The sequence below is a fragment of the Poecilia reticulata genome, linkage group LG11 (assembly GCF_000633615.1).
Source record: "Poecilia reticulata strain Guanapo linkage group LG11, Guppy_female_1.0+MT, whole genome shotgun sequence".
NCBI classification, from domain to species: domain Eukaryota; kingdom Metazoa; phylum Chordata; class Actinopteri; order Cyprinodontiformes; family Poeciliidae; genus Poecilia; species Poecilia reticulata.
Window position 1 is genome coordinate 5,774,093 of NC_024341.1, and position 27,206 is coordinate 5,801,298.

The 27,206-nt window shown below is 39.5% G+C and overlaps 1 long non-coding RNA gene across 5 annotated transcripts in view; it reads right to left on the reverse strand.

Moving 5' to 3' along the window:
• Positions 1-577: 577 nt before the first annotated feature.
• The window catches only part of LOC103472064 (uncharacterized), a 33,090-nt gene continuing 6,461 nt past the window's right edge, over positions 578-27,206 (reverse strand). Inside the window, exons 2-6 of one of the 5 annotated variants that reach the window (XR_001777043.1) lie at positions 11,313-11,500; positions 9,277-11,112; positions 7,434-8,146; positions 3,935-4,316; positions 578-1,344 (exon numbers count right to left, since the gene is read on the reverse strand). This is a non-coding gene — a long non-coding RNA (uncharacterized LOC103472064). Of the gene's footprint in view, positions 1,345-3,934; positions 4,317-7,433; positions 8,147-9,276; positions 11,501-27,206 lie in introns of all 5 variants that reach the window. The other 4 variants (XR_001777042.1, XR_001777041.1, XR_534795.2 and 1 more) reach the window with 4 other exon arrangements.

Below are 27,206 nucleotides of genomic sequence, written 5' to 3' on the forward strand. Positions count from 1 at the left end.
TGTGTAGGTTAAGGAATCTATGGATAAAAAAATTTTAATCGATTTTACGTAATGTAAAAAAAAAAAATTATTAATTTTGATGTTGGGGGTTTTACCATCTGTAGGAAAACTACCATCAAAATTACAGCACATATAGGCTTGCAACATTTCCATCTATCTGTGATGGATATATTATATGAGTTTCATTTTCTGAAAAATATTCAAGTTTTTTTTCCCTCTTTTTTTTACAACAGTAAAATCTTTTGAGATGTACCTGTACGGGAAAAAATAAAGGGAAACTGTGACAGCCGGAGCGAATAGAACATTGAATTTAGCAGCTTTTGTCCCAAAGACAGAGACTATTTCAAAAGAGAAGAACATGAAAGAACTTGATGTGCTGAATAATATGTTCCTCTTGTTTTGAGCCTCATCAAGCACCAACACACTGAGGTGGACGAACGGAGCTGAAGCTCATATGAGATCTGGGAATTTGGTCAATTTAACCACGGATTAAAATCACACAAAAGGCAAAAGAGACAAAAAACATCAATTAGATTTAAAAAAACTACTATTAAACCTTAAAGTGAGGCTGCAAAGGTTTATTAAATTAACTTCATGCCACTGAGGAAACAAAGGACAAATGCTTTGAAATGAATATAACTGACTACTTTTTTCTTTTTTTTCCAAAGTGAATTTACTGGTAATTAAAAGTGTTTTTGAGACATAATTTTTAATATATACAAGTCCATACAGAAACCAGTGGTTGCAAATCTACTAAACATTACGTTTGAAGGTTTGCGTTTAAAAAGAAAACAACATAAAACCAGAATCAGATCTGCTGTCCGATTACTAACGTGAGTGTGTCCCATCAAAAACCGTCAGAAAATGACGGATATCGGCCCGTTCTCAGGAACAAAACGGTGCACGGAAGGTCAAAGCAAACGAGGATAAAGAGAGAAGATTAAGAAGCAAGACTGATCATAATACTAAGTCAGGTGTAAGGAAAGAAAAAGGAGGTTCAGAATGATAGGAGGGCTTTGCTCTGGTTCACTGAGTATTGATTTGACGTCAGGATGTCAGGAGATGGATCATGAACCCTCCTCCTCCTCCTCTTCTTTTTACTCAACCTTCACAAATGTAGAGCAGTGATAGCAGCAATATGTTGTGTAAAATCTTCCAGAGTGTTTTCACACCTGACAGTCCCGTAGACTCGGCTTGACTGGGGATCAAAATTAAAACATTCGCTACATTTTCAGCTGGAGCGGTTCACTTTCAAACTGCACCGTGTCAAACCAAACCCTTTGTAAAATCGATTCTCCTCTTCTCCTGTTGGGGCGCTATACCAAGAACCACGTTCAGCAAAATCTAGAAGATACAAGAGAACTAGAATCAATATTTACATATCAGAATAGGACACACAGGCCTTGATGTATCTCTAAAAGTAAATTGTAAACATGCAGTGGGGCTTTGTGAGAAGTTTAATTTAAATAGAAAGGTTCAGCATGTTATCGTTTGTTCAGCTCATGAATCAGAAAGAAGGCAGTTCCAAAATAAAACAGACAAAATGAATATTAAATTTACAATTGATAACAGTTTTGGTTGTGATGTAAATAAAGTTTTTTTTAAAAATGGATTATTATTTTTGTATTTTTCAGAAATAATTATTTCTGAAAAATACAAACTTAATGCAAAGAATTTAGTTTATTGTAAAGAGGTTGAATTAAGTCTATTTAAATGTTTCTTTTTCCCAGTTTATCTTCTGTCCACACTCCAGTTCAGTAGGTGGCGGTAATGCTCCACCACAGTTGGTCCGCCTGCCGCCATGAAAACAAAACAAGAACAACACATGAAGCCCTCCAAAAAGACACTGAGCGAAACTTCCTTCGTCACGAAATGTGAGAAGATGGAGTACCGTGGGATTTTAATGGTTGTGGAATTTCCATTTTGTCTTTGGTTTCATGACCACTAGCAATTTCTCGCGCCAGCGCTGAGAATCGCGCGTTTGTTTTGGTTGCATTTACCCAGAATGCCGTGCGCTGTAGTCCGTTTCCTGCTTTTTGGAGGAAGCGTTGTCATATATTAAAATAATTTTTCACATATAGCCAGGTTGAACAACTAATTCACCTTCTAAAGCCAATCAATCATATGAAAACAGCATTTTAAAACAAACTCAGACTATGTTTGTCTGGAATTTATATTAGTTTGCCTCTTTTTTTTCTCACACAATCTTTTTAGACACCAACAACAATCTCCAGATTCAGATTATTACCATGACTTTGAAAATAGCTGGATGCACCAAACTGTCAGCTGCAATTTATTATATTCTTGTTAGAACCTTTTCTGTTGGCATTAAAATGTGTTGTCCTCATGCTACCTGTAACCTTATAGATGCCCGCAAAGTTAAAGCCTGAGCTAATAAATAAAGGAGGTAAAAAAAGAAAACATTCATGAATTGTGCACAAATCGATAAACAAAAAAAGAAAAAAAAATATCAGAGTGCAAGCCCTGAGCTAAATATGGCATGCCTGCAGTTGAAAGCTGAACGATTGGCTTAGCTCTGTTTGACATGGGAAGATAAATGGACAAAACGAAAAAAGGAAAAGGCAACATGGGAGCATCTGCAGTTTTGCTCAAGCAGCTGACAGATCTGCATCGCTCTATGTGCACCAGCATAGAGGAGGCGGGTGAAGACAAACAGGAAGGACGCTGTGCTTGGTAATGACTTTGCAGCCTCTGTGTCCTCTGGATGTTAGAACTGTCCACAGGTTGTGTGTGTTTTCCAGTCAGTTCACGCTGCAAAAATGTTATCAGCTTAAATGTGTTGTGATTTATTATGATGAGGTAATGAACAGAGCACAGCCTCTACTGACGCAAGCTAACATGAAGCTTTCACACACGAATCATCAGGTAAGGTAGAAATTTTTTATGTAGTTTCGTTGAACGCACCCTAAAATGAGCTTTACTTACACATTGCTTCATCCAGTCCAGAGGGCTCCAAAGCACTTTACATTACATTAAGTCATACATTTCGTCCGATTTTGTGTGACCCGCAACTACAATTGAATGACGCAAATTTCGTTCAGCACAGGTGGTTGATGCAGATGGAGACTTCGAAACTTTTTCTTATTGCTTAGAATAAACATATTTTTTTATTTCTTGTTCAGTTGGTCTTATAATAATTGGATTCAAAGCCAATTTTAAGGTTTAGAACAAACTTTAATTAAAATACTTTATTTGTTTAATTAAAATATGGCACACTTAAGTTTGTTGTTGAGTAGGTAAAACAAATAGTTTTTTCATTTCTTACGGATTTTTTTTTTTTATTGTGTTTTTTTTGACTGCAAAAACTTTTGACCTGACAGTTTTAGCCCATGTTCCAAAATCTGAAAATGAATAATCAGTCCGTCCACGATGTTGCTATGTTTTTGTTTTTTTTGTGATTGTTTTGACCTAAAATGAATGATTTTATGGCAGCTTCATTTTTGGCATAGCATAACTTACAAAATCATTGAAATCCCTGCTCATAATATCCTTCCTGAAAAAAACAAAACTTTAAGGTAGTCAGTCTCTAAAGCACTGATAATGTTTTTGAGCACCTTTTGAAATAACACCCTTATAAAATTAAAAGCATGTCCTGAAGAGAGGTCAAAGTGCAAATGAAACATTTCATGAACTATTTACAGAATAAGCAAATCCTACACGAACATCTCAAAACAGTTTTTGTAAAAAAAAAAAAAAAGGCAAATGTTAGCGTTTAGCATAACACAAGCTTTGAACATGTAGCAAGACACGTCGTGAAACAGGAAGTTAAATTAGAAAGGAACCAAGCGGATTGGTCAGAATTCAGTCGAGTCAGAAAGGGAGGAAATACAGAAAAAGACGAGGTGATCGGTTCAGATTCGCGGAAAAGTTGAGATGACTTTCCGCAAAATACGTGAATGAAGAGTGAACTTACATTAACAGCTGCAACTTTGCGGAGGCACTTGATCCTGCACCATAAAAAAGGGGATAATACAGACTTCAGAAATTTATATTCAAATAACATGTTATTTTACGAGTTTTGCTAAACACATGTTGACATTTACATTTTCACAAACACACATGTTGCCAAATAATTCATGCATCACCCTTTTGTGGCATGTTGTGCAACAACAGTAATTCAGTCGTCGTTTTGGCAGATCATAACCTTGCACATATTTCACCGGGTGTGTGATTTCATAGCCCTGCTGGTTCTCGTCATCTTTCTGAGCACCAATGCCATCTGTACAGAAAATGACCTTTTTATCAGCCACAGACATCCAGAGTCCCAGGCAGCGATGAATCAATTCGAGGCAACGCTGCAGAGAGGGGGGGAAAAAAAACAAAAAACCTTGATCTGTTTTGTTGTGTTTGTCTCTGTAACACCTAATCGCTCTCATCCATCTTGCTGACATTAAGACAGGAAATTAATAATGAGGCCGGCTTCCTGTTTAATGAAGCCACAGACGAGGCGTTTGTAGCCGGGGAGGTAAAGGGAGATAAACATGGCCGTCTGCAGGCGGCAAACAGAAGGAAGTGTTTTGTTTCTTGTGATACCAATCAAAAAACACACATAGCGCAATACTTATGACAGGTTCTCTTCAGTCCATACAGTGCTACAACCATAATAATAATAATAATAATAATAACAATAATAATAAAAACCTGAGGGAAGAAACTCTGACTCTGCAGAGCAGTTTGGAATTTGAATTTGATGAAACACTGAAGATGTGAGTTTGTTACAGAACATATATAAATTTACGTTTCTCATTTTGGACATGAACAAACACAAAGTCCTTTAGACTGAACCACAAAGCAACAATGAATAAAAACATTGAAAAAAAAACAATATGAGAATAAAGGAAGATTGATAACTGATGGAAATTGAGATATGCATCTAAATAATGAGCCTGTCAGCTAAAACAATAATTCCTATGAATTCTGTCATAAATGGAGTATTTGGGCCATACCAAGAAACAAATGAAAAATAAAGGAGTAAAATTACAAGAATATAGTTGAAATAACATGAGAATAAAGTAAAAAAAAAAAAAAACAATACCACAACTTTATTCTCTTATTATTTTGGCTTTATTCTTATAGAACTTTATCCTAGTAATGTTATGACTTTATTCTCGTAACTTTATTGTTTTTGCTTTCTTAGCATCGCCCTAATCCTCCGTCGCAGACGGGAACTAGCGGCTACCGCGGCTCTTTACGCTGAAACGCTGTTTGGGGGGATTTCTTTGAAACGACTCATGATGTCCTGCTTAGCAACCAACTGTAACCACAACAAACCACTAGCTTTAATCTGTTTTTTAAAACCAGAAGACATGAAATGAGTGATTTACCGAAACGCACGGTCTGACAAATGCAGATAAGTAGAAATAAAGAAAACATTTGCACACAAATAGCTTTCTTTGTGTGTGTGTGTGTGTTGAGGAGGATAACTTGGAGGCTTACATAACCATACATCAAAATATGAATAATGTAGAGTCTGTTCTCTATGAATTATGCATGGAGCTGTTTGCTTTCTGACAGGAAGTTGTGTGACTGATGCACCTTTGGTGTTTCAGTGGATATTTGGACATGTTTGAACTTGTGTCTTTGCATGTGTGAGTGAGAAAAAGGAAGACGGATAAAAAATAAAAAAAGAGAGAAAAGAATCTTGGATGAACACGGAGGATCTCAGGATTCCCTTTGAAAAGAGAAGAGAGGGGAGGGAAGCAGAAAATGGATGAATCATTTTCATCTTTTTTACTCATTCACACGTCTCTCCAACATGAATAACGCTGACACGTTTTGGAGGCATGCTTCACACCTACGGTTGAAACCAGAAGCTTCCATACACTAAATGAAAAGACACCTTTTATTTTCTCCCAGCCTTATGGGTAAATCAGACCAAACTTCTCTTGTTTTAGGTCGGCTAGAATCACCAAAACTATTTCTATTTCTTAAGACCAAGAACAATGAGAGAAAGAACTAGATTTATGTTATATATATATTATATATAAACTTCGTCCTGCCTCAAGTGGAGGAGTTTAAGTATCTGGGGATCTTGTTCACGAATGAGGGAAGAAGGGAACGGGAGATCGACAGGCGGATTGGGGCAGCGTCTACTGTGAAGCGGGCGCTGTACCGGTCCGTCGTGGTGAAGAGAGAGCTGAGCCAAAAAGCGAAGCTCTCGATTTACCGGTCGATCTACGTTCCCACCCTCATCTATGGTCATGAGCTTTGGGTCATGACCGAAAGAACGAGATCACGGGTACAAGCGGCCGAAATGAGTTTCCTCCGCAGGGTGGCTGGACTCTCCCTTAGAGATAGGGTGAGAAGCTCGGTCATCAGGGAGGGACTCAGAGTAGAGCCGCTGCTCCTCCACGTCGAGAGGAGCCAGTTGAGGTGGCTCGGGCATCTGGTAAGGATGCCTCCTGGACGCCTCCCTGGTGAGGTGTTCCGGGCACGTCCCACCGGGAGGAGGCCTCGGGGAAGACCCAGGACACGCTGGAGGGATTACGTCTCTCGGCTGGCCTGGGAACGCCTTGGGGTTCCCCCGGAGGAGCTGGAAGAAGTGGCTGGGGAGAGGGAAGTCTGGGCCTCCCTTCTGAAGCTGCTGCCCCGCGACCCGACCCCGGATAAGCGGAAGAAAATGGATGGATGGATGGATGGATGGATGGATGGATGGATGGATGGATGGATGGATGGATGGATGGATGGATGGATGGATGGATGGATGGATGGATGGATGGATGGATGGATGGATGGATGGATGGATGGATGGATGGATGGATGGTTTCAACAGAAATTGCTGCAAGCAGAGCTTCCCTATTGTGTGCGCCAACGTTTTCATTTCAACGTTTTCATCAACAAGTACATTGAAATTATCTTAAAAGGACAGCAGTGTTTGCTTTCCAGGGACATAGTGCCATTTTATAACACAATAAAGTAATTACATTACATTCAGTTATTATAAAAATGTTCAATGTGAGTTAAAAGAAATTTGACTTTGTAATTTAACGCCTCTGTCTCTTTAAGAAACTCCTGCTCTTTCTGAAACTCCACCTTCAGGAAGTCATCACTACATGGCTCCTCTATTAACCCTTTAACAACGTTTTCTCCAGCATTGCTCTGACAAGTAGCTCAGCAGTCCCATCAGGTGTTTGCTAATTGCTGCCGGCTAGTCTGAAGGAGCGGAAGGAGGGAGGGCTGTTTTGTGCAGCTCTGAGGAGGAACTTTCGTCCTTGAAGGCGGAGCTATGTCCACCCAGACGTATTCCACAGCTGAATGGTTGCCACGGGAGATTAAAGGATTTCTCAGACATTTATGAAAGAATCAAGGCAACACTCCAGGCGAGGGAATAACGTTATTATGACGTAAAGCTCAAAAAAGTCGATTTCCCTGGCTACGGCTCCTTTAACAATTGTTTGATTCAACAGACCTACCAGTAGCTGAAACAACAGAAATCCATGTTCAACGCCGCGCTGTCCCGTCGGTGCGTTCATGTCACTGACATCCTTCTGTTGATCTTCTACATCTCACATGCTCAGATTCTGCTCCGACGACGGCTCAGTCAGCCATAAAAGCGGGAAGAGACCAAATATTAACTGTCTGTGAAGAAAATCAATCATTCTGCGGACATGTAGTTACGTTAACTAATATCGCTCACGGGTCAAGTCACTTATAACAGAGCATGTTATGTGAACCTGTCAGCATCTACACGTGCAATTTAAAAAAAAAATCTATTCAATGTAAATTCTAGGATGCTGCGTTTTATTAAAGGTTAGATGTGTGTCTACACATAATATTAATCCAATGCCACATTAAGATGAGTAAAATATATGATTTGTTCACGTGGATTTGCTAAAAGTTGATTCTTCAGCTCTTCACTGGACTGTGGGAATCTGGTCATTTTCTCAACACGCGTCTTATCGGACCTGAACCCGAGCGAAAGCCGGCGGCATCATTTCCCTCACACAATTCAGATTAATGACTCACGCTCCTCCTAAAAATGGTCACATTAGCGCTTTAGCGTCCACACACACACACACGCACACACACACACAAACACACACACGTGCATGTTTGCATGCTGGGATTACTCACGTCCGCCCATGGATATGAAAGCGCACACAATCTCCTCCACCCACATGTGAGGCTAACAGGGGAGGAAAAAAAACACACCAAATAGAGATGAGAGATGCTGATCCATCTGGCCCGCCGACTGCCTCTGTGTCATAATAACAGGAGGACGCAAAAACAAAACAAAAATACAATAAAGAGTAAAGGACAGAGTGACACATCAAAGTGTGAGAGCTGAAGTGCATCGTTTGGTGAGTAATCTTGTCAAGTTTGTGTAAATATTCTGTTCTAAGCCGTCCCATTACACACAGCAGATCCAGTAGAATTATTCTAAACATAAAAACTTGTCTAGTTTTAAGTGCAAATATCTTAGTACTGGACATAAGACAAACTTACGAGAGACTTTTCAGCACAATGAACTTGTTTAAAGTAAAGAATTCTCTAAAGCTCCTCCTCAGAGCTGCAGCTTCCAAGCTTCTGAGCTTTGGCCTCACAGAGAGGTTTCTCCACCGTCACTCAGCTCCTTCAGACTAGCCAGCAGCAATTGGCAAACACCTGATGGAACTACACATCTGCTGAACTCATTATAGAAGCTACTTCTCAATCAAGAGGTGGCAAAAACTCTGCTAAAGAGTTAATGGAGGACCCATGTTGTGATGACTTTCTGAAGGCGTCAAATTACAAAGTTAAATTTCTTTCGATAAGACAACCGTGCAAAACTGTTCTAGCTTTTGTCTAAACAGTGATGATTCTCTCACACTTTTCCTACAAAAATTGGACTTACTTACTCTTTAGAGTAAATAATGTTTACTCTAAATGTTTACTCATGTTTAAAAGTTCATGTTTTTAGTAGGTTATGAACAGAAGACAAACTGGAGGACACTGCAGAGCAATTCCACAAGGAGAACGGAGCAAAAAGTTCTGTTTAGTTTGAGGCTGACGGAGCGAGTTAAAGCTAGAAGCTAGAAGAGCTCAAAACACTTTGAATCCAAATTAAAGTGACCAGAACGTTGGTTCTGTTGGTTCTGTTCCCAGATAAATACGGAGAAATGGGCCTTCTAAGGTGGAACATCATCTTTTTATTCATCCCACCTGATTCTTCCCTCTCTTTTCTTTTATCTTCCACCTTCTGTCATCATTCTTTCATAATATATTGCCTTTTGCTTCTCTGCAGCTTTATCACCCCGTTGCCCCCCATCTACTCACCCCCAGTCTCTTTCTCCTTCCTTGCTTCTCAGCTGGGTGCAGAAAGCTGCCAGTCTGTCTCTACTGCGCGCGCACACACACACACACACACACACACACACACACACACACACACACACACACACACACACACACCCCTCTGGGGTGCATTGGACATCAGTCTGTCCCGCTGCGGCACCGATCTGCTCACCGTGGGTGAGGGAGGTGTCGCTCCAGATTTGATCGCCCTGCCCGTTCGTCTGAGAGGGTGAAGTTATGGCGATCTGGCATCCCGGGATGCTGGAACCCTTCGTTGCCAGTTTGGGTGTGGCCATTGCTCTTTCTCATTGCATAAAAAAAGAAATTAACTAAAATAAAACATGCACAAAAAGCTCAGAAACTGAAATTTGGGGGAGAAGGAGAGGAGGTTGGGTCAAAAAATACATTCCTCCTCCTCAGGTCTCATTATGTCACAGTAGGAGTAATTCTTCTTAAGAGGTGCAAGATGGTGTTTGAAAGGTGTGTTAGCTCTGAGGAGGCTGTAAAAGCCCGACACAAAGCAACACCAGGCCGGCTGGAATGATCCCGGCCAATGAAAAGACATTTAAGCTGATTTAGCCTTTATTCTCTGAAGTGCTCCCAATCAAACCTTATTAGGGATGACTGATTGCTTCACATTTATTGTCTCAGAAATAATAACTCTCAAATTGTCGAGGATCCCAAATTGCACTTAAATTCAATACTTAATTGTTCCAATCTTTCATTTCGAACAATGCCAAAAATAAAAGAAGAAAAAAACAATAATCACTTGCATTTCGTTCTCCTCATCTCTCCTCCAGAGTTAACACTGTTTTCGCGCCCCTCCTTTTACCTTCCATTATTAGTATCCCTTTATTTTTGCTCAGGCACCGCTTTTACGGCCGCTTGCTTGATTGCGGCCTCTCAGTTTCCATAGCGATGCCGGAGCAGATTATTGGATACAAATTGGACGAGAAAGAGATGGGGAAAAAAAAGGAAGCGCCGGCTCTCCAGCGGCACTCTGGACGCTTCTAGACGTTTTCACGTCAGCGCCGCCAGTCAGGCTGGACAGAGTGCGGAACGTGCTCCTGATGACGTCAGCGCGCAGCTGGGACACCTGGAGAAGGATGACGCTGCCGCCGTTAAGTGCAGCTGTTGTTTTCGTTATGGACTCAGACATTTGCAGGCCCGAGGACGAGTTGCTGCTTTTAAAATGAGCAAACTGCCAGCTTTTCTTCAGATGGATCCAGCTTTTGTGTTGCTGACGTTGTTGCCGGCTTCGGAAACAACAAAAAACTTTTCATTTTAAGCTGTTTGCTGTAATTCCACCTCTACTGAATAATATTTAGGGCTGAATTTGAAAGGTTGTGAGCTGGAAATGACTCACTAAAGAATATGGTTAATGCTAATTACAGTACATTAATAGCTGATGACTGTAGGTTCAGGGCTGCACAGTTGGTAACACTGTTGCCTTGCAGCAAGAAGGTGTTTCGACAAACATTTCCTGATTTTTGACCGAGTCTATCTTGTCCTCCATGTGCTGCAGCTTTACCTCCAGAAGTAAAGCCTGGCAGCCTGCCAGGCTTATAACACACTGGAGAGAAACCTTGAGAGCCTCCTGGCATATTTGCTGGGAAGAAGGAGAACAGAAGCAGAAGTTGATCATCTCTAAAATAAAATAATGTTCAAAATGTAATACGATGAAAGCTTGAGTGAAAATGAGAACCTTGACAGACCGGGCAACATGTCATAAGAGAGAGAAAAGCCACAAGTTAGCCACTTCTGCCCGCTGGAGGAGAGGAGTCAAGTCTTGTGGGATTTTTAAAGTTGCAGAGTGTCCTGGAGATGAGTTGCAACGCCCACATCAGAGAATCCATGTCCAAAAAACATCTACAGCAAAAAATGATTAACTGGCTCTAAGTGGTCAAATGTGTCATTTTCCATAGAAACAGGAACCCAATAAGCAGTAGTATGACAGGGGCATCGAAGGTTTACATTAGGAAAACTTGGATCAGACAACATATCTGTGGTTCTCCCACCTAGTAAATTGGCATTTGAGACAAAGCTCCACTGTTGCTCCTGGAGTCAGTGTTGTAGAACGTGGGCTTCTCCGGTTACTTCTGCGCACACATTAGCAGTCTTGCCTCCGTAGAGTGTCTGATTGCACAGAGATGATGTTACCACGGCAGCGACAGGGCACGGTTCCTCCACAAAGGAAGAGAAATACCTGAAAAACAGTTTGACAAACAAAAGGTGACTGGTAAGGAACAGAAAAGATGGGCCGACTTGGGCGGACGGAGCGGACATATGGTGATGGGGTGACTTCCTCAGCTGGATGCCTGTGACCAACAGCTTCCCTCCTGAGAGAAATCCTTCATTGTGTGTGTGTGTGTGCATGTGTGTGTGTGTAAATTGTGTACTCATGAAGCGTGCCAAATCCCTCCATCTGCAATCCACACTCCTAATGTTGGGGCAAATAAAGGTTACACTGGGACTGCTGCCTTTTTTTAAATCTTTGACTGGACAGCTAGTTGAGGAAAAGGGCTCACTTCCCTCACCGTTCATGAACACATCACACTTTCAAACGACGGAGGGATTCTGAATTGTGTCTTTATTTTGTTGTTGTTCTATTTTCAGCCCAGTGGAGCTGAAGACATGATGAAAGGGCTTTCCCTCTTTTGGTTCCTGGATGTTGAAGTCCAACACTACAAAACGCAAAATCTTATAAAGTATTTTCTGTCTAGTTTCTAGTGTGAAATTCTTAGCACACTTGAAATAACCTTCCAGTGAAGGGCCTGAATGACTGCCGACCGATAGCCCTAACATCAGTAGTCCCCACTAATATTTAAATATGCTGACCCATGTATCAATTCAATTCAAAAATACTTTTAAAAAATAAATTTCCTCTTAAATGTAGCTATGATAGCTGTTTGAATCAGGTTTCTAGTAAAAAAGTGTGAAAATCTGTTCAGTCTTTAGCGAGTTATTATTAATTAAATGCGCTGACACATCGTTGTGCCTCAAACGTACAACGTTGAGTGGAGCTGGCGACCACTCCAAGATGGCGGCCCTACGTCACGTTTGCAACAGCAAGAAAGAGCAGTCCATGAGGCATCTATTCTTTTATTATGTCTATGGCTCAACGTCTCGCAGCTAGCTAAGCAAGAATGGTGGAATCAACTAACTTTCTCACTCTTTAGCTACCTAGCAACTCACTCACTCTTTGGTTACCTAGTAACTCACTCACTCTTTGGTTACCTAGCAACTCACTCACTCTTTGGTTACCTAGCAACTCACTCACTCTTTGGTTACCTAACTACTCACTCACTCTTTGGTTACCTAGCAACTCACTCACTCTTTGGTTACCTAGCAACTCACTCACTCTTTGGTTACCTAGCAACTCACTCATTCTATGGTTATCTAGCAACAGCCTGTTGAGTCACTTGCGCAGCAGCAGTTTCTGGTTTTGCCTTCATTCCTCATAATTGCTTAAAAATAAAAAAATATATTAAAAAAACATTGTGGTGTGAAAACTATGGATAAAACAGGAAAGTATTCCAAATATTTAAAACAGAAAAACTAACAAAAAAGTATTTATACAGACTTATAAGACGCTATATTCATGATGTTGTAATATTGTTCAGCTTCACCATAATTAGACTATTTTTGTGTTTAAAATCCATTTTAATTAATTCTTTCGGATTATTTTCTACCAAATTGAGTTTGATTAGTTTGAATTTAAACACTGAAATTCATGGTTTGGGTAATGTTATCATTAATCAAATTTATATGAGTTATAACAACATTTAATTTCCCTTTGGGATCAGTAAAGTTGAATTTGTATCATTTGAAGGTAAAATTTTACAAAGTATTTTTTGTCCAGTTTTTAGTGAAAATATCTTAGAACACTTGAAATAAGACAAAACTTATTAATAAGCAACTTTTGAGCAAGATATGGAAGCTTGTTTAAGTCAATAACTCATTCATATTGATAAAAAAAAATAATTTCCGGTTCCACTGGTGGAATATTTCATTTCTAATATGAAATGTTACATGTGAAATAATCTGATGTAAGAAATTAAACAAATAGATCAGTCAGTCTTTAAACAGAAAAATTAAACAGATTTGAAGCTCTGACATCTCTATATTTCCTCCTTCTGTAGCACAAAAGGCTCCCATATGTGAGCATTTATCAGAGCTAGCTTGGTAAATCTGGCTAATTGTTGCCAACATTCTCCATCAAAATGAGAAAATTAACACTTGGCGTGTTCCATAATTAAAAAAAAAAACAACTATTGAGCTTAAAGACATATCAAGGAAATATCCGGTTATTTTCTCTGTTTTTCTATCATACCATTAAGCTGACAGCTCCCTCATTCAACTTGCATCAGCCTGTAAAGAGCCCGGTGTTCGGATCTACTTTTTCCCCGTTCAAACACGCCGTGTTCGAAAGGTTCTGATCATCACAAGTCCGCGCAGTCAAGAAATTTAGTCTAATTTCTATAAATGTTATCAGGAGAATACAAAAGATCCATGCTATTTTGTCCATAACAATAAATATGCACCTACAAGCAAAATCACTGTTTCTAAATGTGATATTTTCATTGATCATTAGCAAACATGTCTGGGGGAAAATTTCCACATATAAAGCAAAAAACTTGTTTGGTTGTTATGAGTGAGAAAATATTTGATCATCAACTACAACATAAAATGAAACGTGGTTTTAAAACATTGATCTTCCAATAAAACAAAAATCTGAGCAGTGTGGTGTGCATTTTTACTTAGCTTCACCCATCTTCCTGTTAAATCTGACTCCAGCTTTTCAAGTATGTGCTGAAGTAAAAAAAAACTTAATGGTTGAACTTTATTTTGGAGCATCATAGTTAGGTGGGTGATAAATATAAATGCAACACTTTCCTGAACATTGCAAGATTTTTGAAATTCGTGTATTCTTATACTTTAACTGTTGCATCTATCTTAAGGAAATCTAATAAAATGTAGAAACAGGAAGTACTGAATTAATTATGAAAGGTTTATAGGAATTGTTTGATGTAGAAAAATCAGGCATATTTAAAATAAAATTCCTCAGTTACATTTATTGTTGACTCTATAGGCCTTCCACACGTCTTTTTTCACCTCCTTCACCAACCTGGTGTTAGGACATGTTCAGGTTCTCGACTGTTCATATTTGCATGTTTATCTCATGATCCCTTGGAGTTCAAGTTCTGCTTGTCGTTTTGTTTTTGTCGTCCCAGTCACGTTCCGTGTGCGATTCCCAGTACTTGTCCTGCTCTGAAGTGTTTACATTTTGATCATTTCCCCCCTGTTCCCCCTGCTCATGCTCCCCACACAGCTGTTACTCATTGAGTTCATTCAACTTCCCCCTTCCTCGTGTTAGTAATCATTGCTTTTGAATTTCTCATCCTCAAATTTTCCATCACTCCTCACTGGAGGTTTTTTTTTTCTGTGTTTATGGTTCTGTGTTCTTCCTACTGTTTGTAAGTTCTTGTTTTCTGGTTTTTGTTAGTAAATCTTCTTCCTCATGACATTGCCTACTTCCTGTCTGCAGTTGGGTCCTTCAATTTCCTTAAATATGGCAATGTAGGTAAGAAGTTATTTTCTTGTAGGCATTTTCTCAGTTGTATACAACTGAGAAAATGACTGAGAGTCCAGTTGCTCATCACCAGCCTCCCCAACGCTAACTTAAATGAGTATTCTCTTTCTCCGCCTTATCATTAATAATATCAGTAGCTAGTTTCAGAACATGTAGCTTCCTGCTACAAGGAAGTAGCTACCACTGGGTAAAAAGCGAAATATTTTTGTCTGGAAAGTGAAGGCTGCAAACTTTGCTGTGCGGCGTTAGCTTTAGCTGGCAGCTACCGCCTTCTTAATTCAGGATCGCTTGGAAATCCATGAAAACTTAAAAGCTTATGAAGACAACAATGTTCATGGTATTGCTTTATTTGTGTCTGAAATACAACTTCGCCTTTTCTAGCTGTCATGGTAACTCAAAGCGGAAACAAGAACGCGCGTTGCTCATGCGGATGCGACGTCAGCGCTGCAAGTGCAAAGAGCCCATTATTGCTGTTAATTTTTTTACTGTGTTGCTTTACAAACGGCACAACCATGTATCCAGGCATGTACCCAATTTGGCTAAAACCGAACCAGGCAGAGTGAGACTTAGCAGAGCGTTTTTAGAGACACTCTGAGTTATTACCCAAAACCTTTTGGCGATATGATCAGCTGTCCTCCAGAGGTTCACTGGAATCTCAAAATGCTCATGTAAAACGAAACAAAGGTAATATTTTTCCTACTGATAAATTCGACTTTATTTGATGCGTTTACAGCCTGCTGCCAGCGTTTCACCCTAATGAAATACAACAATAGCGCAGCTCACCGGACTGCTTCGAACCGAAAGCATTTCAGTGAAACCTGGCTCACAAAATGATGAGCTGTAAAGCAAAATTCCAATCAAGACGGTCTGTTAATAGCGTGTTTACGATTTGTGGAGCTCGTATGTGTGACTGGGGGTCTTTTTGATTTGTAGTGATTAATCATAGAATGGCATCTGCATCGTCTCAGAAGCCAACCGCCTCCTACTGCTCGGGGAAAAGTCTTTCTTTATTAAAGCAATTTGAAGTCGCAGTGGGTTCGCTCTGCAAGCGCCAACGCTCACGCAATGACCTGTTTGGATCAATTAGGGATTCTCTGAAACACTAATTGCCATCTAGATAGATGTGTGCAGGTGCACAAACCAGTCCAGTTATACGTGTTAGTCGCTGATTTAGAAAATTACTGGTGATTCATTTAAGAGTATTTCTATATTTTGTAATGAATGAAAAATGTATATATATATATTTTTTTTTTTTTTTATTTTTTCACAGATCCAGGAGTATTTTAAGATCGTACTGCAATTTTTACATTGCTTTTATCAAAAAATACATTTCTAATTGCAACTTTTCTGATGCTGTCTTCATCTTAGCACACCACTCTAGGGTTTAGAGATTCAGAAGAGTTGATGGCAAATAGCCTGAGAAAAGGAAAGGGTGCTAAATGTTCTCCTTGCAAAAGCGCTTAGAGTGAAGAGTTCTAGATTTACAACCATTACAGCGGCAGAAACAGCATTTCATCATTGCCGCTGATGAAATGCTGTTTATGTACTTGAGTGAACTGCCTGATTTAAACCTGCAATCCTCCTCAACTTTTGGCAACATGTTGTGATAGCCAAGCAGTGAGGAGTACGTTCTAATTAACTGGATGAATGGTAAAAGTTCAAATAAGACACCAGACGTTCTCGATGTCAAGGAAAAATGTATTTTTGTTGCGAATACCTTAGTGTGCTTGAAATAAGACAAAATTAACTTACAAGTAACTTTTCAGCCAGATATATGTTTTAAGTAAACAATTTCTTAATATTGATTTTTAAGAAGTTCTAGATAAGAATAAGTACAAGCCTTCAGGCTATTTCTTTTCCTTTTTTAGACTAAAACTCATGTTATAGACTGCTGTGATTTTGGTTTTGACCAACTTAAAGGAGAAGTAGTACAAAAAAAAATCAACTTCTCTTTTGAGGATTAATACATGTTATATTATTATTCTCTCATCAAAAACAAACCTGAAATGTTGCTTTGATCCTTTCATCTTTGAGAGACCCTTTAATCTCCCTTGGCAACCTTTCATCTGTGCAAAACGCCTTGTTGGACCTAGCCCCACCTCCAAGGGCAAAGCTCCACCTGGGAGATGTGGTGACTTTCAGGAGGCTGAGTTTCAGAAAGAGCAGGTGTTTTTAAAGAGACAGAGGCCCTATTTCAAGGCACTGAATTATGAAGTTAAATTTCTTTTAAGTCATATTTGACACGTGTAGCATTTTTACAACTAAAGTTAACACGGTTACTGGGAAACAAATAATGCTGCCCCTTTAAAAGCAACGTTTTAGAAACAAGCTAAGTGATTACATTTTTTACATAGATCAATTTAGATTCTTTTACTTGAAAACTAAATTTTGTATTTTGAAGTTGATGACCTTAAACATTTATGAGTGACAGGAAAGCAAAACGGAGAAGAAATCTTGTTTTAAAGTTGAATTATTTGGGCCAGAAAATTGGGCAATTCATGGCGGAGTTACTGGCTGTGCTGCACCTGCTGTTAGGAAATCGCTTAAAAAGCCATCTCCTGTTGCAGCCTTAATACAACCGTGACCGTATCAAACTGCGCTGGAGTGAAGAGCCGCTCTCACACTTTCCTGGCATAAAACGTGACGTGTCGTTGTTGCACTCGACACAAAGGAGGAAAACCTTTTTACACCTGCTTCCCTCAAGTCATTCTTGGTTAAATTAACGGTCCTATCTGAGAGAAATTAAATCTGGATGAAATGGAGGTTGATTCAGTTCACGCTCTTACGCAAACCGCAGAGCTTTTGTGGCTGCTCGCGTTGCTCAGATCAATAATGCACTGAGAGATGGAAAGAGAAAGAAAGAAAGCTTCATCTTAGGCGGATGATTCACTAGGATGCACAGCTACAAAGGGAAGGGGGAACAGTGAGGACAGGATATGAAAAGAGATCAAAGGTGAGACAATTTTGCATGGAAAAAGTGCTGAACAGAATCCCAGAAAGACACAAAACAGATTAAATAATTACTTATTCAGTGGGTTTTGATCCCTGTAAAGATTTTGTCTTTTTGCCTGTTTTTCCACAGTTAAAGGTATCAGATCTTCAAATAAATCTCAATATTAGTCAAAGATACTCGAGTAAATGCAAAATCCAGCCCATAAAGGAACAATTGTTGCGTTTTCAGCAACAAAAGGAAAGTAATTTCACAGTAAACCTAAAAGCTGCTTGTGCCAACCAGGTGTTTGTGATGACCAGCAGTAGTCGAGTTCCCTTTACAAATGTGAGCAAAACATTTTTGATACTTCGCAAATGTCGAAAAATCATTTCACAATTGGGGTCTTTCCATTAAATAAGAAATATAGTAAGTTTGTTCACGCGATAAATCAGAAAAAAACATGTGGCGCCATTATTTTCCTACCACTTCCTGTTGTCTTTTTTGTCGTTTTCACCAGTAGTACCATCCGGTTGTTTGATGACATGAATCGAGTGATGCGAAAACAAAGTGTTTCCATTGAAATATACTCCTTTTATAGAGTTTGTACAAAATTGGCATGCTCCCATTGAGCAAATTTGTTTTCGTAATTTCAATTTGCAAAACCTTTCATACTTTCATCAAAGGTGGACTTGTTCTGCTTCGGATCAGGCCAGCATGAAGTCGATCGCAGGAAGGAAAATCTTCCTCCTATAGCATCACGTTGGTTTGTTGGAATGTTTTCATTTAAAAGCTACTTTTTGTACTGCTTGATTATCTGATATCAAAATTTGGATGGGTGGATGAATGGTCAAAGTGAAGCTTTGACGATGTGCTCTCGTCTCGTAAAACGATTAAACTTCTGACGCATTTCCAAAAGAATCTGCCAGTGGAACTAATACTTTTTAAATAATGTGTATTGAAGAATTATTTACTTTAAACAAGATTGTACATCTTGCTGAAATGCTACTTTTGAGTTAGTTTTGTCTTATTTCCAGTGTACTAAAATATTTGAAACTAGACCAAAAAGTCCGTGGTAAGATTTTGAGAGTTTTTGCAGTTCGGCCAAATAATTCCACTCTACCACTGGATTTAAACCAAAGCGTCGTTAACGAGTTGCTGCAGAGCTGGTGTGCTGGTCGAAGGGACACATCTAAAAAGGGAAGCGGGCCCTGAGGGACGCTGTTGGGTCCCCTGCTATACGTCATCCAACCACGTTACAAAGTATAGCGGTCAGAGACAGAGAAATGCTATTGGAAGGCGTTTCGTACCCGTTTGTATTTCCTAATCAGTCCAGAGGAATTTAACAACCAGTTTTGTTTTTCCATTTTATCTATCTTATTAATGCAAGCAATGGACTGTGTACGATCACTTGTGTTCTGTCCTGTTCTTGTCTCTGTTCCTGGCTGCTATCCAGTTTTTATTCCCAGATACAGTTAGAGGGCTGTAAACAGCCAGGCGTGAGATTAGCTTTTAAGGGAAGATTAGTGTGCACCCTTGTTTTCCTCACTACCTGTGTTCTCAGCACCCTCCAGGGTGAGGGGTCACTAGTAACCCATGGTGCTGTCGTGACACCTCATTACTCATCTCCGTGCTCCCCAGTTGCTGCAACGTATCGTCATAGCAACACCAAGAGAAAAACCTTCTTGATGCAGAGAAGAATGGAAAAAAAAAAACCCACAACAGTTAAGAACTGAAGCCATAGTCTGCAGTCTGTGCATTTGGGTCCGGGAGTCTGAGTGTGTTTGCAGCATATGGCACCCGCTGCATGGGGAGGATGTGGGCTGAGATGAGAAGAGAGTTCCTCTCATGCTGGGTTAATGTTCATGCACCCCCACAGGAATGGAGGTTTCCCAGATAAGGAGGGGGAAGGTGAAACCTGACTGAGAGCCAAATGATGGTTATAATAATACTAAACAATTTCGGGAAAACTGGTAAATTGAACTGCCATCTATTTTTATCTATTTTCTGATGTAGTTCATCTATTACCTCTATCTATATCTACTTTTGACTATTTACCTTTTTCAAGCAAGAACAACAACACTATAATATTGTACATCCAGATTATTATCTGTGATTATAACTATTACAATAAGACACATGATCAGTTTCAATAGATTCCCAGAACATTCCCCAGAATGCTAGCTGGCATCTCAAACAGTTGCTATCTCAACTAGCTAGCAATGAAGCGGCTACTAAACAACCTTGCTTAGTCGGCTGCAAGGTTAGCTGAGCAACCTAGCTAATCTAGCTAGCTAAGCAATATACTTAGCTAGTCGCTCAATTAGCCTCTAGCCAAGCACCGTTGCTTAGCTAGCAGCTTCACTTGTCACGGCTAGCTAAGCAAGGTTGGTGGCATCAACCTACTCGCTCACTGTTTGGTTACCTAGCAACAACCTGTTAAGTAACTTGCGAAGGAGTCGTTTAAGGTTTCGCCATCAAGCGTCAAAACCACTTAAAATTACAAAATGACGGTGTTTAGTGAAAACTGTGGACAAAACTGGAAAGCTCACGTCACCAGTTTGTACGTTTTCAGATATTTATAACAAAACTTTAATCAATAATGATCAATATTGAGTGATTATAAAACGCCTATATCATGATATGTTTTTCAGCATTATTGCCCAGCCCTGATACATTATGAAAATTAATTCATGGTATATCCGAACGTCAGTAGTTTTATACATGCAGTGACATTCAGAAAAATCTACACTGTTAACAGTTTTTGTCAACAAGCTACTTACAAGAACATGTAATAATGTAGCAGTTTTTAAAATAATGCACCAATAAAGGCATACAATGAATACAATGGTAAATTTGTCCCATCTTTTGTGTTTTTTTTTTTGTTTTTTTAAGAAACACATAGCTCAGATTTTCACAGATAACGTGTCGCTTAGCAACCTTTATTTTGCCGCCACAATGGTCGCTCTCTCCCTTTTTTTTATCAGTCGGTCATCCTCTAGTGAAAGCTGCTAGTCGCAGCACACAGTTCAACAAATCAATGCTTATATAAGGTTGTGTAAATACAGAGCACACACTCTGTCTGATGTCTTAGCAGGTGACTCAGAACGACAGGAAGGACGATCGATTGTGCTCTACATCCTTTTGTTGCGATAAGACCCACCCACCCAGGAGAGTGTGGCCTGTTCGGACCGCGCCGATGGCCTGTTCAGCAAACGCAGACCTATCGGTCCAGAATGTAGAGAATAACAACCGTTGAGCCAGACAGATCCATCTAGTACGTGACTTTTCCTTTCTTACCATCAGCCTCTCCCGCCGATTGCTTTCTATCATGTGTTTTTATTGCTTCAGACAGATTTATTTAGACTGGCTTTCTACTCACCATGTCCATAGAAAGTGAAAAAAGCCTCTTAACAGGTTTTCTTTTAATGTGAGAAAATCTAAAAGAAAAAAAAATAGGCAAAGAATGGTTTAATAAGCTCCAATAAATTAATTTAAAGGTTAGTGAGACCATCAATCTATCTGAAAAATCTAGCCATCTAGTTAGCTAGCAGACAGTTCAAGTGGTAACAGTGCACTAGCTAGCTAGCTAGCGCACTGTTAGCTAGCTAGCTAACATACAGCATTGAGTTATAGCTCTATCAAGCAGTTGATAGAGCTATATCAATTGTTGATACCTTTGCAAAGAAAATATCTATTTTCATTTTCTTTTATTATTTATGTATATTTGTTATAATGATCGTTTTTCAAGATTGACTTCCCCTGCTTATTTTATATGATGCAAATACTGTACTTTTCAGCAGACTGTTACCAGGACAGCAAGTAAATGCAGACACACACACACACACGCACACAGACACTGATACAGAACCAAGCTAGAGAAATGGCAGACAAGTTCAGCCTTAAGAGATAAATAAATCTTTTATCGTCTTCAGTTCAGTCGAAGCAATTTATTTTCTAAGCCAAGAAAATAAAATACTGGTTCTCTGCAGGAAAAAAAAAGCATGTTATACTGAAACATTTTCAGTTTCTTTTCAGGTCTGCTGAGTGATGTCAGTTTTATGGAGGAAGTGAAAACACAATTTTTGTTACCATTTAAATACATCACTCCCTCAAAGAATACCAGGAAGAGCTTGTGTTTGGTCAGTCCAAAACCCCCAAACGCTTCTGGAACAGAAACACGATTTAGCTCTCTTGGCGTTTAATTGATTCCACCAGAATATTGCGACGGCATTAGCGGCCTAATGAAAGGGAGCACAGCTTGTTCTGTCGGACTTGGACGGCCTTTGAGTGGGCAAACAGAAACTATGAATCATGCTGCTACAGCAAGTTGCTGCAGTGCATCTTTCTCCATCAATCCTTCTGCTTTCTGGTGCACCGTTACCACGGGCGACACAAGCTCAGGCATCAAAACAGCCACAACATCATAAAATGCCAACGTAGTTTGAATCCAGCACATCTACGAAGAGTTCAGGGGCTGCCGAGGAGATTCCCCAGGAACAGCTGTCTGGAAGACGGAGAACACACAGATGTGATCTGCTCCCTCAGACTTTGCTGATTTCCACTGAGCCCTGGTTCAGACTGAGGGAGAATCTCAGGGCATCATTTTCTCCCTGCTGGTCATGAAATATTAACCTCATGTCGAATGAATAATGTATCTTTCATTACTTACTTCTCGCTCAGCCCTTGTTCCACAACTTTTGACGAGCTGTTACTTAGTTGTCACAGTAGTATGAAGAAAAAACTGCTTCCAGTACTTTCTACGGACATGAGCAAAGGCGCGCACAAACATTTCAGGGGCAGGCAAAAAAAAAAAAAAATGGGGACACCAAGACCGACTATACTGGACAGTTGTCTAAATCTCAATGCCAATTTGCGCAAACTCACAAGGAAATAAACATCCTTCTTTGAAATGATCTTTTATTTAAAAAAAACAACAACAAAAACAGAGTGTCCAGATGAAACAGGTATTTATAGGTATAGAATACCTATAAATACCTGAAGGGCAAAAAGACAGACCATCCTCTGCCGCAGTCAAACAATTCTGTTAACAAAATGAAATCTGAAGATGTAGCCATTATTAATTTAGCGCATGCGCCACAAGAAAGGGAAAATAACCGAGAAAAGCCGCTGAGGAATAGCTCAGAACCACTTGTATTCTTCTTTTTTCTTGCTCTCTGTCAGCTACTGATTGACAACTGATGTACAGCGGCTCCACTACTGCATCAAGATTCAACATCGAAAAATGCGCAAACATTTCCCGCACAAACAAAAGAACATTTAGTCCGTTACAGCTTTATGTTTTTCAGGCTTGATGTTTATTTTGTGATTATTAGTAGTTGACAGTCTGCGGTGGTAGACTAGCTAATTTTAACATCTGCTCTACTTATTATCTGTCAGAATTAGTGTTTTATTTCTAACTGAACCAAAACACATTGGATTCCACAGCACATCTACATGTTAGGGTTGTCATAGTCAAGCTAGCATAACTGAGCTACTTCCCTCTCCTTTGCTATTTTTTAATTAAAACTTTTCACTGACTTATCTAGTTGTAGTGTTGACTTCCCTTTTTTTCTTTTGCTTTTTTAAGTACTACACTTACATGGTTAGTTAAAAGTTCTTTTAAAAATATACTGGGCATGAGGAGCAAAGACATTTTAATGCTCTGAGAAGCACTGAGACATTTATACACCTTGAATTTTTCTCACGATTACACTACAGTTTAATGGATTCCTGGAGGGATTTTATATGATATAGAACCACAGAGCAGACAGTAATTGTAAAGCGGAATGAAAAGGAGCCGACCTGGGACTGTAACTTCTTAACTAAGTAACATCAAAGGTTTGATTCCAAATCTTGGCCTTTCCCACTAAAACACACAGAGACAACCAACAAGGTGCCATAACCTCATATAAAATCCCACCCACACGGAGACTAGACTACATTTTTTGCTTTTTTGTCGTTGAGGCTGAAGTGTCCATATGGATGTGACATTTTGGGAAACCAAAACTTTTGAAAACGGGTTCCAGAGAGGGGAAATTTCAAAAAGTCGGTTTCGTGTTTCAGTGTGTGGATGTGAACCGTGTCCTTTTTGAGACAGTAACTGCGTCTCCATTGGCCATAAAATTGAGCAAATGGGAATTATGAAATGTGCTTAATGTAAACATGTCAGTTTAAAATAATAAAACTCACGTTTTTCAATAAATTGTTTTATTGAGTTGGAATGAGATGGTAAAATTCCCTTTAATAAAACTGTTTAGACAGCCACAGGAAATGCCCACTTTTGGCCAATTGACTTTTAATTACGAGCATGATAATATTGTAAACAACCAGTTCTCAAATACAGTGTGCTGTTAATCATTGTTGTCGTTGCAGGTCAGAAATGGTTGAGTGGAGCAGAATCCATACGACTGACACTCAGACGAAAGACTTGAGCTGATTTTTTTTTCCTTCTAATTAACACTCTCCTTCTCGCTCCCTCCTCACATCCTCCCATCCCCCCTCTCACGCCCTGCTCTTTTCTACGACACTCTTGCGTAGTTTTAGATTTTTCTAGCTCGTTCCTTTCTTTCCTAAACAATCGGCCGCTGCGTTTCCTCCAAGGACACGGAGAGCATGGCTGGAGTTAACTGTGACAGCCAATCAAATGTTAATCACGGTCTCATAGGAAGGCTGCTCCCACCTTCCTCTCATTTCCTCCCCGTCTGTGCTTTTATTAAACCATTCTTTTCTTCTCCTCCATGGGCGTGCTTTCAGACGCTCTTTGTTCGTTTATATTACACTGTGCAGAGCGGCAGGCGGCCGTGCCACGGCCTACTTTTGACGAGCTCGGTGGATTGTGTGAGTCAACCAAACATGCAACACGTCGCCCCGACGGCTTATTTCTGAGCTCATGCACCAGAGCTGCATTAATTCACAATGCTAAGGAGATGTTTCATTAGAACAAATGGCCCTGGAAATCTGGTCAAAACTTTTATCATTTTTACATTATTTCTTAGCAACATTGTTGTATTGTTTATTTTTGTAACCTGAAGGTGAAAATTAGCTTAGATTTAGACATTTATTGTCCCTTTAGCTTTGATTCTTTCATGCATGTTTGATAAATCATTTGATCTCCATGGCAACCATTCAGCCTGGTTGGACCTAGCTCCGCCTTCAAGACGCAGCTCTTTCATGAAGCCTTTTCCAAAATTCTGACATTCCGCCTCACAGAGAAAACGCCCCTTAGCTCCTCCACAAAACTCCTTCAGACTAGCGGGCAGTAATTAGCACTCTCTAGCCGCCTGGTTAAAAACATTGTTAAAGGGTTAATAGAGGAGCCATGTTGTGATGACTTCCTGAAGGCGGAGTTTCAGAAAGAGCAGGAGTTTATTAAAGAGTTTATTTCAAGGTGTTAAATTACAAAATCACATTTCTTTTAAGTCAAATTTGATATAGCATTTTTAACAACTGAAGTTAACAAAGTTACTTAATTCTGCTATAAAAATTTTACTGTATGTCAGAAAATACATTATACTGCCCTTTCAAATTGGTAACGGAGTATAAAATAGATTAAAATGTTGGCTGAAAAATTTGTATATCCAATGAGGTTGAAATTAAGCTTTAATTTAGATTCAAATTCATCAGAACAAAATCTCAACAGCAACATATTCACTGTTCTGCACTGCAGCTACAGAAGGTCAACCTTGTAGCTAATTATCAGCAGAGTAAAAATAATGTACAATTTCTCTTAAAATAATTTCACCTAAATCATTATTCAGTACCCTCTTTTTTTTTTTTTGTCTTTGAAGATGAGAGGATGCTGTTTTCACTTTCATACGCAGCCCTGAATGAACTAATGTTCCCGACATCTTGACATTGCTGAGGTATGCAGAAAAAGGTTCAGATACTGGGGCATGGAGGGGGCGGGGCTTCATGTGGAAACCGAGGGATCACACTCTTGAATACAAAATGATATCACATTACCATGCTTCACATGCCTGGAATTAGCATACATCAGATGAAACAGGCCCCAGACTCCTTGGTGATTATGCATCCAGGCCCACGTTTGGTTTCAACCGTGTTTTATTCCTAATTATCATATCATTATCATGGCCCTGCTTCTCGGCTGTTGTGTAGTCAATTTGGTCTAGACTGCTCCCTTGGGAGTGGGAGTCGGGGTTTACCCTGACAGGTCGTCGGCCCGTCCCTCCGTACATTGAAGCATTGCTTCTATGTGAAAATGTATGTAGTGCTTCTTGATAATCATTGTTTTAATTGACCTTGTAGCTCCAGTGCCTTGCAAAAGTATACATTTTTCGGCACCAGAAACTACGAGGAAGGTGGTGGCAGCAGGGAGAGGATAAGATGGAAACAAGCTAAAAACGGGGAGCTAAATGCAGGGCAGTCCTGAAAGAAACCCTATTAAAGTCTATAAAATACTTAAAAATCTATTTTTTTTGCCTTCGGTACGAGAGCAAACCACAGTGAGAGTCTTTAACGAAAGACCCAGTCTAATAAAAGAACGAAACTGATTCCAGTTTCGTTCTTTTATAATTTTATTTTTTCGTGAACTGAAATAAATAAAAATGGTAATAAATGAGGGAAAACTATGACTGGAAGGAGCTATGCCGTGCATTTATAAAACTAACAAAAAGACGAAAATGAAGGAATTTTTGTGATTACGAATATATAAGTTAGCCCTTCAAACTGATGCGAAATAAAAAAAATGTCCATCAGTTGTCGGCAAATAAAGGCGCTCCATACTTCTCCCAGTGGCACTTATGCTAGGCCGCAAAATGGCCGCAAAAGTTGAGAAAACGCCAGTCAGTTGGTCGTTCAACAATAATTGAAAACATTTTCTGAAAATGATATATTCTGTCAAATATCTATTACCCAATCAATGTACATAATCACAGTACAATACTTTGACCTTTTGGAGTTTTGCATCTAAACAATAACCAATGTATGAAGAAACTTAAACTAAATTTAACTAATAAAAACTAGCAAAAACCAGTTCAAACTAACTTAATTAGACAAAAAGTAACATTGAGATAAAACTAAATGATAATGAAAAGCCCAAAGCTATTATAACTCTTAGTTCATGTTCTGCTCCATCCTATTATAATTAGTGAACAAGAGACACATGCATGAACTGATCCCCCAGTCCAGTCTGCTAAAGCTGCGTTTGTGTTCATCATGTCTGCACAACACTTTCATTCCAGTTTATAATCCCCCAGACTACAAAAGAACAGCACACCATGATTAATAGAACTGTTTTGCCTTTCTGCTCATCCCATCTCCCACGTCCCAAATATAGCTCAGACAACATTTCGTCATTTATTAAACTCCAGTTCAATTTGCAACCTGTTAGTCTCTTGGGTCCGCCAAGCCGTCCACATTAAAATGCTT